At 35.7% G+C, this 13,372-nt stretch overlaps 1 protein-coding gene across 1 annotated transcript in view; it reads left to right on the plus strand.

The window, feature by feature from the left end:
• The window catches only part of Ptp36E (protein tyrosine phosphatase 36E), a 304,097-nt gene that overhangs the window by 21,174 nt on the left and 269,551 nt on the right, over positions 1-13,372 (plus strand). The gene's annotated exons all lie outside the window — the stretch shown is intronic.

Below are 13,372 nucleotides of genomic sequence, written 5' to 3' on the forward strand. Positions count from 1 at the left end.
ACTGTTCGTACGCTGGGGAATACCTCTTCTACAGGAGCTAAAGGTGTTTAAAAAGAAAATATTACAGCTTGGTAATAAAGCTTTCTTATATTGACTAATTTTCGATCCGAATAACTTTAAACTTTCCATTTTCTCGATACCCTGCAAAACATCAAAATTTACTTATAAGAGCCTATAATTATCAATGCATTCCCAACAGCATTTACAGATAGTTAAACAAATGGGATCAAGCTGTATTTGCCATAAAGCAGGAAATCTAAAAATACGCTGGAAAGGACGCCTGCGCCTAGAAAATGCAGTTTTTCAAGCGGACATTTTAGCAGTTAGAAAGGGAGTAGAAATTGCAATTTATAATAAGTGCAATCAGCTCAAAACTACACTCATGTCCATAAATTAAGGATAATTCGGAGTCAGTCGGAAATGGAACTCTAAAATACATATATCACCTGTAAAATCACTACACACATCTTCAAGAATCATATGCGAATTTCAGGAAGTAACCTAACCAGATTACACCGATGGTACGTCACAATGACGAGAGTGTAAGAGAGTGATATATAAGGAATAGAGGCAAAGAAGTAAAATTGTTCGCAGGCGCTTTATAAGCATTTCAGTGCAATAACCGAATAGTTATGACACAAAGGACGCATTTGGATGATTTTTTACGTGGTAGAATTATCGGCCGTCTGGAATGTGGGCGTACCCAACTGGAAGTATCAGACGAACTTGGAATTGCCCAGAGTGTCATCTCCAGGCTTTGGCAACGATTCCAAGATGATGGTAATGTGAGTAGACGTACAGCACAGGTCCAGAGTTACAACGCCGAATGAGGACCGGTATTTGGCAGTTACTGCCAAAAGAAACAGGCGGAGCACAGCCTCAGACCTGTCTCGTCAGCTCTCTTCAGCCACTGGTACGACAATTTCAAGGCAGACCGTGTACAGACGCTTAGGGCAGATTGGTCTATATGCTCGTAGACCTGTCAGATGCGTTCCACTTACTGCAACTTACTGTCGCCTGCAGTTAGCCTGTAGTAGAGAGAATGCATTCTGGACACCGCGACAGTGGGCTTGTGTGATGTTTTCCGACGAGTCCAGGTTTAGCTTGCAGTCTGATTCTCGCCGGATTTTCATATGGAGAGCTCCAGGTACCCGTTACCACCAAGAAATGAACGACACTGTTACGGTGGTGCAGGAGTGCTCGTTGGGGGTGGAATTATTCTGGGTTCCAGAAGTGATCTGCATGTTCAAATTGGAACCATGACAAGCCAAATCTATCGGGACGTCATTATGGAACAACATGTACGTTTGTTTCGGGGCGACAAGGGCACACAATTTGTGTTTATCGATGACAACACCCGTCCTCACCCTGCAAACATCGTAAGCGAATGCCTTCAATCGGAGGATATCACCCGTATGGACTGGCCAGCATTCTCACCGGACTTGAATCCAGTAGAACACGTGTGGGACATGCTTGGCCGACGAGTTGCAGCCCGTCAACCTCCTTCTAAATGTCTACCGGAACTTCGGAGAGCATTGCTTTTTGAGTGGTGTAATATCCCCCAAGATCAGATCGATAATTTGATACTCAGCATGCCTAGGCGTTGTACGGACTGTATTGCATCGTCTGGGAGACATACAATGTATTAACAATCATACCAACCATGTAATATTGGTTTTTTGTAAATAGGTTTTTTTTTTGTAATTTGCTCCAGGGAGAAAAAATCGCTATTTTTTTTAATAATATCAAACATACAGTATCATGTTTTGCTCTTTACCTTTTGTTTAATGAATAAGCTTTACAAATAAGTCAAATTTGTTTTGCTTCTAAATCTTCCTTTGCTTGATTTTGCATTATCCTTAATTTATGGACATGAGTGTAATTCAGATTACCTTTCTTCGCTACATGCAATATAGCTTCAAACATCCTTCTCCAATAGCACAAGAAATCTTTCATCTCCTCCAGAAAATAGCCAAATGAAACTTTTGTTTGGTTGGGTGAAAACATAAGCAGGGAAAAAATGGAACAAAGACGTCGGCACTCTTGCTTACAAGGGGTCGACAGGTATTACTTCTTTTCGACCCCTTGTAAACAATGCAGGTACTACTCTTGATTCCACACACAAGAAAACAAATGAAATTTGACAAAGCGAAGGGAAATCTGTTCTTCAAGGCAGTAGGAATATGAACTAATCTACACATGAACTAATCAACTGAATAAATGGGAAATCATGACTCAATAACTTCCTTTTGAATCATTTCATACCTGGACATGGACACTTCTCCACTTATTAATATGAGAGAAATATCTCTTGCTCAGGCGAAAGTGTATCTTCAGAACAGTATATTTCATTGTGCTCATGCTCATGCTCATTATCTCAACCACATCAACTACACACGAGCTCGAATTTCAAAGAAAGATCATAAATAATCCAAAATTTAATCACAAAATCAACAAGACTGTAAAAAACCTTTCGGAACAAGGGCAAGATATTTATAAGCAATAACTGTTACGAAAATGTCTTTCTATTAGTATGAAAAATTTGTACAGATCTTCTATAGAATCCTTCATTAGAATTAATAGTACCACGGAACAGTGCCTGTATTACCATATGAGTAAGTCCCGGTGTCCCGTATACGTGTTCTTGTCCTGTCTTATTAACAAAGAAATTCCTTCTTGCTGATCGCCTTCTGTATCCATGTGCCCTAATGAATTTTCTAACAAGTTTTGAGCTAATTTTTATTACAAACCATTCTTTTAAATCCGCTGCAAGTTTTACAACTCTAACGTTTTAGTCTTATATGATTTTTCTTAGGATAAATCTCTGATTCCTTGGCATTAGCTTGAACTTCGCTCACGGAATTTTTAACAGTTCCACGCAATTTTCATAGTTTTATTACATCAAAGATAATTTGCACGCTTTACGTCAATGATTTTTTTTTGGATATGTCGAGTACATTTACCAGTTTTTAAATGCTGAATAATTAAATTTCTAATACAGCTTTTTGTTAATTTGTAGCGTCGTGCAATGTTAACTTCCGACCCGGAAGTATTAATGTATTTTACTAGACAAGTAAAAATTTCTAAATGCAGATGATAATTCGTGCGATGTTTTTTCATTAAAAACAAAACTGAACAAGAATCATCAACTTGACAAGAAACATCCTATGTCAAAAGATCTTAACTACGCTTCTAAGTGTTCGACTTATGAGTTGTTGATACTTTTTGAATGAATTATTTTATTCAAAGGAATATTTTGCTGGCATTTGTTTTTCAACAAGTAAAGCTTGAAACAGAAGAAAAATAATACATTTCCAAAAAAAAAAAATGAGATTGTAATATTTAGTATAAGATCTTTGCAAATAAACTAAAAAAATACGAATGCTGTAAATAAATATGAGCCATTTTATCGCACCAAATATTCTATACAATTATATTGATTTATTATCTAAAATGTTTACTCATTGGCTAACTCAGATTATTCATTAAGTATGAAATTCGGTATATGACATGAGATTACCTACTGATTGTATCTGAATACAGAAATTCCCCTTTGGTTCAGATCTTTTAACGCAGAATTTATGCATTTCAGTAACTAGCGCTTTAATATTCATAATGACTCAACAGCAGTAGTAAGCATCAACCTCAGATGATGGTAATGGACCAAAGCGTCATCCATGTAGTTAAAAATATATTTAAATGAAGAGGTTTCTGAATCGAGTTTTGGAAGTTGAAAAGCCAGCTGCTAGTGTTGGGAACAAGAAAATTCCGAAAACGTAAAATAATCTAGAAACGTTCAGCCTGAGTTAAACAACTTTGCATTTGATATAAAAGTTATTAAAATAATTTACGTTCTTTAATCCAGTTCTTAGGAAAAACTCTAAAGAAAATGAGATTCCAAATTCTGAAGTAGTTAAGTGTGAGGTAGAAGAGCTTTACGAAACATTAAATCAGTGTGGCGAAGACAGAAGAAACTTCATTCAGAAAGGCTGAGAGAATTAACATGAGCCATAACATTCTCAGATTCATAATTAACATTCTCAGATTTAGAATAAGGCGATAATTTTTCGATTAAGATCTAGCTTAGTGTTTAAGCGTAGTCTTAGACTACGGTTAATTTCGATTGATTATTTTCCTTATTTGCATCACCACGGGCTGTGGTTATTGAGCACAACAGCGTGTCCTCGTGTTTTAAGTTATGTCTAAATAAAAAGGTTATTATAACCTTATTAAGACTTTGTCGTCTATTTCAGACTTAGGGATAATTTACTTCCTGTCTGTTAGGGTTATAGAACTAGAGTAGTATAACGAGATCTTATATCTATGAGAAGCTCTATTAACAATATAATAGCTATGATTCACAGTTAATATTGAATGCATAGAAATCAATTATCTGCAAGATAAGCATTGTCCTTACTATGTGGGGATTTTGTTAGAGGTTAAGAGTGTCTCTAGTCGAAAGTCTAACAGCGTTCTGTCTACTTGCTCTGTCTGGAACAGTTTTCATATTGAATCAGTCATGCTTTTTTTTTTAATTTTCGATTGTGTTTTACGTTATGTGATTCGTTATAGTTGAAGGCCATATCAGAACAGCTACAGGATCATTGTTCCGTCAGCTCTCCTGGAATCGAAATGGCTTTGATGACAAACACAGCGCAGATCGCTAAAATCTCCTGACACATGTCGTGAAATTATGACTCTTTTAATGCCAAATGATGGCATTGCTGCTTCTGTAATAACTTGTTCAGTAAGCATGTCGTCTCACCCTTTTAACACATTTCACATCTCACATGAGCATATCGTCTCAAACTTCATTACAGCAGCGCGAAGACTGTGACTTGTGAGCGGACAGCGGATACGAATTCCTTATTTTTTGTGTAGCCCGCCACAGTACATACAGTACTGTATATAATGTATACAGTACTGCGGTACGTATACAGTACCGAAGTATAAACGTATCAAACATTTCGACAATTCCGTTGCAAAAAGTGCTTTGCTCCTAAATTTGATTCGTCGCATGAAGACTTGGTAAAGCTAAAGTTACATACTTTTATTACAGTTTCTTGGTCGTTTAACTTACAGAGAATATTTTCTAACTTTGTACTTGAAGCAGGTTTGAAATAAAATTGGCTGATGGCTTATTTTACGGTTTTTATGTGAAATGGCATCACTTAATAGTTTCTATAAATAACATAGAAAATGATTAAACATGAAACTTTTTATCACGAAAGGCAGACTTTCTGACGAATTCTGGAAGAATTTCGAAAATGGCAAAACAGCATGCATCGCTAAATAGTTTTTTATTTACAAATTATTAACTGCCTTAATAGATTTTGCAGTTAAATTTTTAACATTATTTATTTTTAAATAAAATTGTTTGTAAATATTTTGTGCTTTACCACAACCACCGATTATTTTAGGATACACGGTAATAAAAGACTTAAGTAAGTAGAAACACACACACACTATATATACTATATACATATGTGTATGTGTAAGATAAAAATATGTAAATCAAAATTATAATTTAAATTAGCAACAGCCCTTAGTTCCTCCTCTCTGTTCTAAAAATGAATCTTCTCTGGACTACGCCATTTCTAGATCAATCCACATCATATGACTTGCTTAACGTTGATGACCTAACTACTTCGGACCTTAAGTTGACACTTTTCTTAATAAGCCGTCATACTGGATAGCTGCGCACTTTTGCTCCTACTCCTATTCTTGTTAAGACGCTGTATCGCTGCTCTCTTTCTATCGCAAAAGTATCAAAAAGGTAAATGTTCTTGGCTCGATTAGAGTGCCATGTAAATTGTGGCCGCAAATGTCAGCTAAAATAAAAATGAAAATTTAATCTTCCTCGGCTTCAAAGTTTGTTTTTGAATATGGATCAAAATTCTACTCCATGACTATTGAAAAATATTCTTTATTACATCTATCTATCTCTATATATTTAATGATATTTTAATTACATAACGTTAAACATGAGTGCATGAGTTACACGTTAAGTTAAACACGAGTGGATGAGCAACGTTAAGCACGAGTACAGTTTAATTACATAAAGTTAAACATGAGTGCATGAGTTACACGTTAAGTTAAACACGAGTGGATGAGCAACGTTAAGCACGAGTACAGTTTAATTACATAAAGTTAAACATGAGTGCATGAGTTACACGTTAAGTTAAACACGAGTGGATGAGCAACGTTAAGCACGAGTACAGTTTAATTACATAAAGTTAAACATGAGTGCATGAGTTACACGTTAAGTTAAACACGAGTGGATGAGCAACGTTAAGCACGAGTACAGTTTAATTACATAACGTTAAACATAATTTACATTACATAAAGTAATCATAATAATAATCTATTTAAGTAAAAAATTTTAAAAGTTACATAACTTTTAATATGTTCGAAAGAAAATATTTTATCAAGTAAAACACGAAAAATACGTCTAACGTATTTATTGAAAATGATTGTTTATCTTGACAAATACCTCAGACGAAAGAAGAATATATCGAGATTAAAGAGCTTAAATTTAAAATAATATAGAGCAAGTTAGTTCCAGTCAAAATAGCGGACGATTTTATTATAAATTATGGTCTTCCAAAGTGGCAACATAAATACTCACAGGCAAGGGAATAAAGATGATTCAGACTATAAAAGAACTTTCTCCGTTAGCACCTCCAGGGATATTTTCATCGTAAGCACAGGTTATAAGGTTTTTTGTCGTCATGGCAATGATTTGAGTGGCACTTACGGAGCCACGAAATGGTGCAATATTTCCGAATATTTTTCTAGTCACGTATACCATATCTATGTTGCAACTGCAGCAGTTTCAAACGAATTTTTCTCTGTGTTATTTAGCTTTCAATGGAAATCGAGGTATAAACAGTGTGTTGCTGCTTTGTATGTTTTGTTATTTTAAACGGAAAGGGAGTTGAGAAAGCTTTGTCTTGAGGTAAATTTTGCCAAATTTGTGTAATTATTTAATCATACGCACTTTTAAAGTACGAAAATTCTAGCATGATTAAATGTAAATGTAAGTCATTTAAATACATTTGATAGGAATGTATTTTATTCTTAGTCAAACATGATTTTATTTTTCAGAAAACAGTTACTTATAGGTATTTTTATAGAATATTGCCACAAGAGCTAAACTAACTCAGAAATTAAAAAAAATCCAATCTGAAGAACTCTAATTATTCTACTCTAATTACTAGCAATTCGAAGAGTTTTCCATCATAATTTCAAAAAGTTAAAAAAATATTTTTAAAATTTAAAAATTATAAAAATAATATCCTTGAAAAGAAACTATAAGCTGATATTAATATGCATATCTCAATACATACCTAAAATAATTTTAAATTAATTAAGATAGACTTATTTGTTTAAGACTTGAGACATCGTCTCCAATTAAAAAAAGTAGATCATGATATTTAGAGTGTCTCGCATTTGCTTTCGAATAATTGTGTTTTTGAAGCTTAAATGCAAAAACATCTGCTAAATATTAAAGAAATGTCTTCTAATTGTTTTTTCACATGCACTCAGACTTATTTGTTTAAGACTTGAGAGATCGTTTGCAGTCAAAAAAAGTAGATCATGATATTTAGATGCATTTTGCAAAAACATCTAAATGGTAAGGAAATGTCTTCTCATTTTTTTCACATGCACTCAGATTTATTTGCTTAAGACTTGAGAGACTGTCTGTAATTAAAAGAAGTAGATCATGATATTTAGAGTGTCTCGCATTTGCTTTCGAATAATTGTGTTTTTGAAGCTTAAATGCAAAAACATCTGCTAAATATTAAAGAAATGTCTTCTAATTGTTTTTTCACATGCACTCAGACTTATTTGTTTAAGACTTGAGAGATCGTTTGCAGTCAAAAAAAGTAGATCATGATATTTAGATGCATTTTGCAAAAACATCTAAATGGTAAGGAAATGTCTTCTCATTTTTTTCACATGCACTCAGATTTATTTGCTTAAGACTTGAGAGACTGTCTGTAATTAAAAGAAGTAGATCATGATATTTAGAGTGTCTAGCATTTGCTTTCGATAATTGTGTTTTTGAAGCTTCTTTGCAAAAACATTTGAAAGAATTAAAGAAATGTCTTCTCATTTTTTCACATGCACTCTCTTTTATATGAGATACGTCTCTTTTATATGTTTATTCTCAAAACCTGCTTTTTTTTTTTCGAAAAAAAATTTAAAATGTCTCTTCAATATAAGATGCATTAAAGGCCTTCCCAAACCACTGTAATCCGCCGATAGATGGCATTGAGAAAAAACCGCCTCCAAGAGGGCGCAAAGGGAAAGAGATCTTGAAGCGAATGCAGTGGCACTATGTTTTGGAAAGACATCTCCAAGTATCCGGCCGGTTTTACATATGTATAAGGACAGTACTATAGAGACGGAACTCAGACCTAGGCTAATGCCCACACACGAATTTATACTCCGGTCTAGGGAGTTCCAAGGGGGCGCGGTCCCTCCGAGCGGCCGGGGGGGGAAGAGAGCAAAGCCACGTTGAAAGTCGCAAATCAAAAGCATCGACTACATCAATCATCCCCAGCATACTTCAAGTCAAAAACAAAAAGCCAAGCTAAGTTCGTTATCAACATATTATATTGATATATTGTTGATTGTTGTTATATTAGTTATCAACATTAAACGCTAAGGCGACCAAGCCACCAAATAGCAGCCAAAGTGGGGGCTAGAATATCGACTATATCAATCCTCTTCAGCACCTCAATAGTGAGAGAAAGGAAAGCCGAACTTGACGCAAGTCGAGGCAACCAGGCACCAACTGATCACCAAAAGCAGTCAAAACCATAACTAGATCGGTTTCCCAAATCACATCAACGGGGGGGGGGTGCGGAGAGGCGATACTCACAGCCTTAGTACCAATACAGTCCCTCTGAGCCTGAACCTCCTACCAAATAATCAATGGTTCTAGTTCTGTGAAGAAAACTTAATTTCTCTGGTGCCGAGGCTATCCAAGAACAAATCCTAGCCAGCATCCGAGGGCATCTACATATGTATAATATAAGTTCTATTAATAAACCAAAACAAATAATCGAGTGTAATCATTTTGAAGAGTTAAGCCAGAGAACAATTTACATTGTTATGCCTGTAGCTCCGTATTTAATAGCAGCAGCAAAGTTTTTGAATCCAGTTCTTCGTTAACATAGTAATTCATTCTTCTGATCCAGACATAATAATTCAGCAAATATTACATCATGCCAATGAGAATAATCGTTACTTACCATGGATTCTGAACACGCTGCAGAAAACTTTTACGGTTCCTAAATTCTACCTCCCGGTGCAGTTGTATCGATTGCAGAGGCTCTGGCGCCAGCCCTGACTAAACATTAAAGAAACGAATTCAAATATTTTTACATATACTTTTAGTTACCTATTTCAAAAGCTTTTGTGCTAAAAAAATATCTAAAATGTTTTTAAACTAGAACAATTCGTTCAAAAAGTACTAAAAATGGACTCGTATAAAAATTCGGACACTGAAAGGTTTTACTAAAATGTTTTTCAGATGATTGTTTTTGTTGTTTTTTTATTTTAAATAAACATTCGTCAAGAAAATAATTGCCTGCAGTTTTGAGCAATAAGCTCTTAAACATATTATTTTAGTAACTTTAAATTAGAAATTAGAATGGGAAGGGAGGATAGAAATGAGTATGCTTCCTAGAAATAAGAAATTCTATTAGAAATTTAACTTACTAACAATGTCGTAAAATCCATTAATATAAAAAGTTGGGCTCTTTTTAATGCTATGAAACGAAGAATATTGGGTGGAACAATCTAAAAAGTTTTAAAATATCTAGGCAACTGAGTAAAATTTCTAAGGTAAGCGGCCTGCTTCGACTAACTGCTTCCTCTCTCTCGCTTGGCAAAAAGCCACAACTTAAATACTTGGCGTTCGCCAGACAAACTTTGCATAAATACGTTAACGCTTATAATTCTGGCCTGAAGTAGAAAATAAGAAGTGATAGTAAAGATTTAAAATAAAATAAACGTTAGTAAAACTTAAGATCCTTACAACTACATTAATTTCAAGTTAAATCTTGTTTGGAATATAAGTTTAAATGCAAGAATTATTCCAATTCGTACGAATAGCTTCCTCAGAAATTATGTGAAACCGCCGTGCTTTACTTCGCTAGTGCATTCTCATTAGAATTGATGAATTTAACCCTTGACTTTGCCTCTTCTATAGTTTCGCCTTCGGGTGAGCGGTGTGATTGCACTAGATGATCCTTCTATATTTTCTGCAATTCAATAATCCAGAGTAGGCAAACCTTCTGTTTACACTGAAGACAAAAATTCATTAAAACCTTGACATTTGCATGTACTATATTATATTCATATATATATATATATGATACAATTTTTCAGAAAACCAATATAGCCTTGAATATTTTATTACTTAGAATACATAAATAATAATAATTTTGTGCAAGCCTGTTTTGGTAAAAACATCGCACATTGTGCATACCATTGGCATTTAAACCTTACAGCAGTGCAGATCCATAAAAATGCAAACGACCCCAAAAAAATAATTTAACGACCTTAATCATACCCTTGACCTTTATATATACCACCTTTATATATACGACCTTTATGTACAATGGTGTGCAAAAATTAAGGACGAAGTCGAAAAATTAGCATATCAACTGAACGAAGAGGCAGAGCGGACAGAAAGACCAATCAGGAGATTAAGTAAGGTGATGTACGGTAGCACATATGCAGGTAGACGTAATGGGGGAATGTCTGAGTAGTATAAAGCATGTTGTCGGTGTAATATCAGTATTTCTGGCAAAAATATTGCACGCCGTATAGCAGTTAAAATCACACCGAGTTGCTGCCTCAGCGAGAAATGGCGAATAATCAATCTTTTAGACGACATCTGGATGCTTCTACCCGAGGTCGAATCATTGGGAAGTTGGAGGAAGGCCGCAGTGTGGCAAGTGCGGCTGCAGAGTTCGGAATTGCTCACAGCATCGTTTCACGAGTTTGGAGACAATTTCAAACTACAGGAACAGCTATCCGGGCTATATGGGGGTTTAGTAGTGGTCGTCCACGAGGAACCACATCCGCAGATGACCGGTATATTGCCTTACAGGCCAGAAGAAACAGGCGGCAGACAGCGGGAGAAATCGCTAGACACACGACGCAGGCGACTGGACGACCGATATCGCGTTTTACCGTGGCCAGAAGACTGCACGGTGGTGGTCTGTTTTCACGACGCCCTGTACGGTGTGTACCTCTAACGCCTGCCCATCGGAGAAGGCGTTCTCTGTGGTGCCGGGAACACCTGAATTGGAGAGACAATGAATGGGAACGAGTACTCTTTACAGATGAGAGCAGATTCAGTCTGAGTAGAGATTCTCATCGCATACTCATCTGGAGAGAGCGGGGAAGCCGCAATCATCCCTCGAACATCATTGAAAGGGACAGGTATGGAGGTGGCGGTGTTCTCGTTTGGGGAGGCATCATGCTTGGTAGTCGTACAGACCTTCACATCTTCGACGCAGGTTCAGTCAACGGGACCCGTTATTGTAACGAGATTCTTCTTGCATATGTGCGTCTTTTTAGAGGCGCTATGGGTTCGCAGTTCCTTTTCATGGACGACAATGCACCATGTCATCGCACAGTAGCTGCCGAACAGCTCTTAGAGAGTGAGGATATTGAACGTATGGATTGGCCGGCACGATCTCCGGATCTCAATCCCATCGAGCATGTATGGGATTTTCTAGGCAGACGCTTGGCAGCTCGTACCTTATCACCAGTAACGATTCCGGAGCTTCGATTGGCGCTGCAAGACGAATGGGCAGCAATGCCTCAACAATTCATTGACACCCTCATTCTCAGCATGGGCAGACGCTGTGAAACCTGCCTAGCCAGTCAGGGGAGATCATATCCCCTATTAAAGACCGGATGTTTCTTGCTGGACACCCATCACAGGCATGTTTCGGCCTTCAGTCGCATTGCGCTCCATGCTACTTTTTCAATAAAGCTTCTTTTTATCCCTCTGATTTCTCTTTTAGTAAGTGTTGCTTACATGACTCATGTCCTTACGTATTGGGGATCTTACGGTATTAAATGTGTTGATTTGGAAAGCTTTTGTACAAAGTTGTATTGAAAAAACCGTCTCGTCCTTAATTTTTGCACACCAGTGTATACAACCAACTCAGATTTTTTAGGATCCAATCTGCGAACCCACTATATGTACATTTTCGCGACTCATAGTTTGAATACCACTGGTATATACATTCTTTTTGCAGTTACTAAAGTGCTGAAATAATTAACTAATTATTTTAATCTTCAAAACCTATAAGCAATACAGTTTTCTTTTTACTTCCTTGTACGAAGTAAAGGAAGTGTTGTAATCACAAAAAATTCTGGGTATCATTTTTCAACGAAAATATCAATTTTGACAGCTGTCGAATGCAATTTAACGATGTTTTTGCCTGACATCTGTACGTAAGGAAAGACTAAAGGACTCTTTTTCCCAAAGCGGACTATAAAATTCATTTAAAATTGATTCAGAAAAGATTTTTTCGTGGCGTCTGTACGTACGTATGCATGTATGTATCTCGCATAACTCAAGAACGAGTAGCCTCAGAACTTTGAAGTTTTCTACATAGAACTGCTATAACATGAATTTCGCTATATATATTACTCATTTACTCGACTCAGTTACCCACTCAGTTACTCAGCTCGGTGAACTCAGTTTTTTTAATTCTTATATGTTGGTAAATTGTGCAATTTTTTTCTTTAAAAATGATTGAATTATTCTGTTCTTATCTTCCGCTTTAGGTTTTAATGCCTTTAGTTAATCTGCATGCAATAATTATGAATTATTAGCAATTTAAAAGTTGTTTAAGTGAGGCTAAGCCTAATATTTGATTATCGTAGCAGCCATATTTGTTTACATTTGAAATTTAGCAGAATAGTGAATTAAGTCAGTTTCTGCACCTTTAATGTTTTTCCGCGGAGTGAGACCAAATGTAAATTTCCAGTTTTGTGCACCGAAAAATATGCTTTCTTGACCGCTGGCAGAATTGCTTGTTTTTGCGTAGAAATTGTATAATTTTTTAAAAATTGTTTTAACTCCATTTGGTATTTTATGTTTTTCTTTATCTTTCAATTTTTAATATAGGAATTTTGAGTTTTTATGTATTTTTGCCTTGTCGCGAAGTGAGAACTGAATTAGTTGAATCAGAAATCTATCTCTAATGAAATTCGAGAAAATAAATTTAAATGAAATGCAGCATAAATGCGTATAATTAAATATTACAAGGAAGTCATGTGGTGTCTCTATCAGATTTTTTTAATCGTCGTATTTCTGTAATATTGTGTA

The sequence above is a fragment of the Stegodyphus dumicola genome, chromosome 11 (genome assembly GCF_044657685.1).
Source record: "Stegodyphus dumicola isolate Sdum_Otavi_A_Nest chromosome 11, ASM4465768v1".
Taxonomy (NCBI): Eukaryota; Metazoa; Arthropoda; class Arachnida; order Araneae; family Eresidae; genus Stegodyphus; species Stegodyphus dumicola.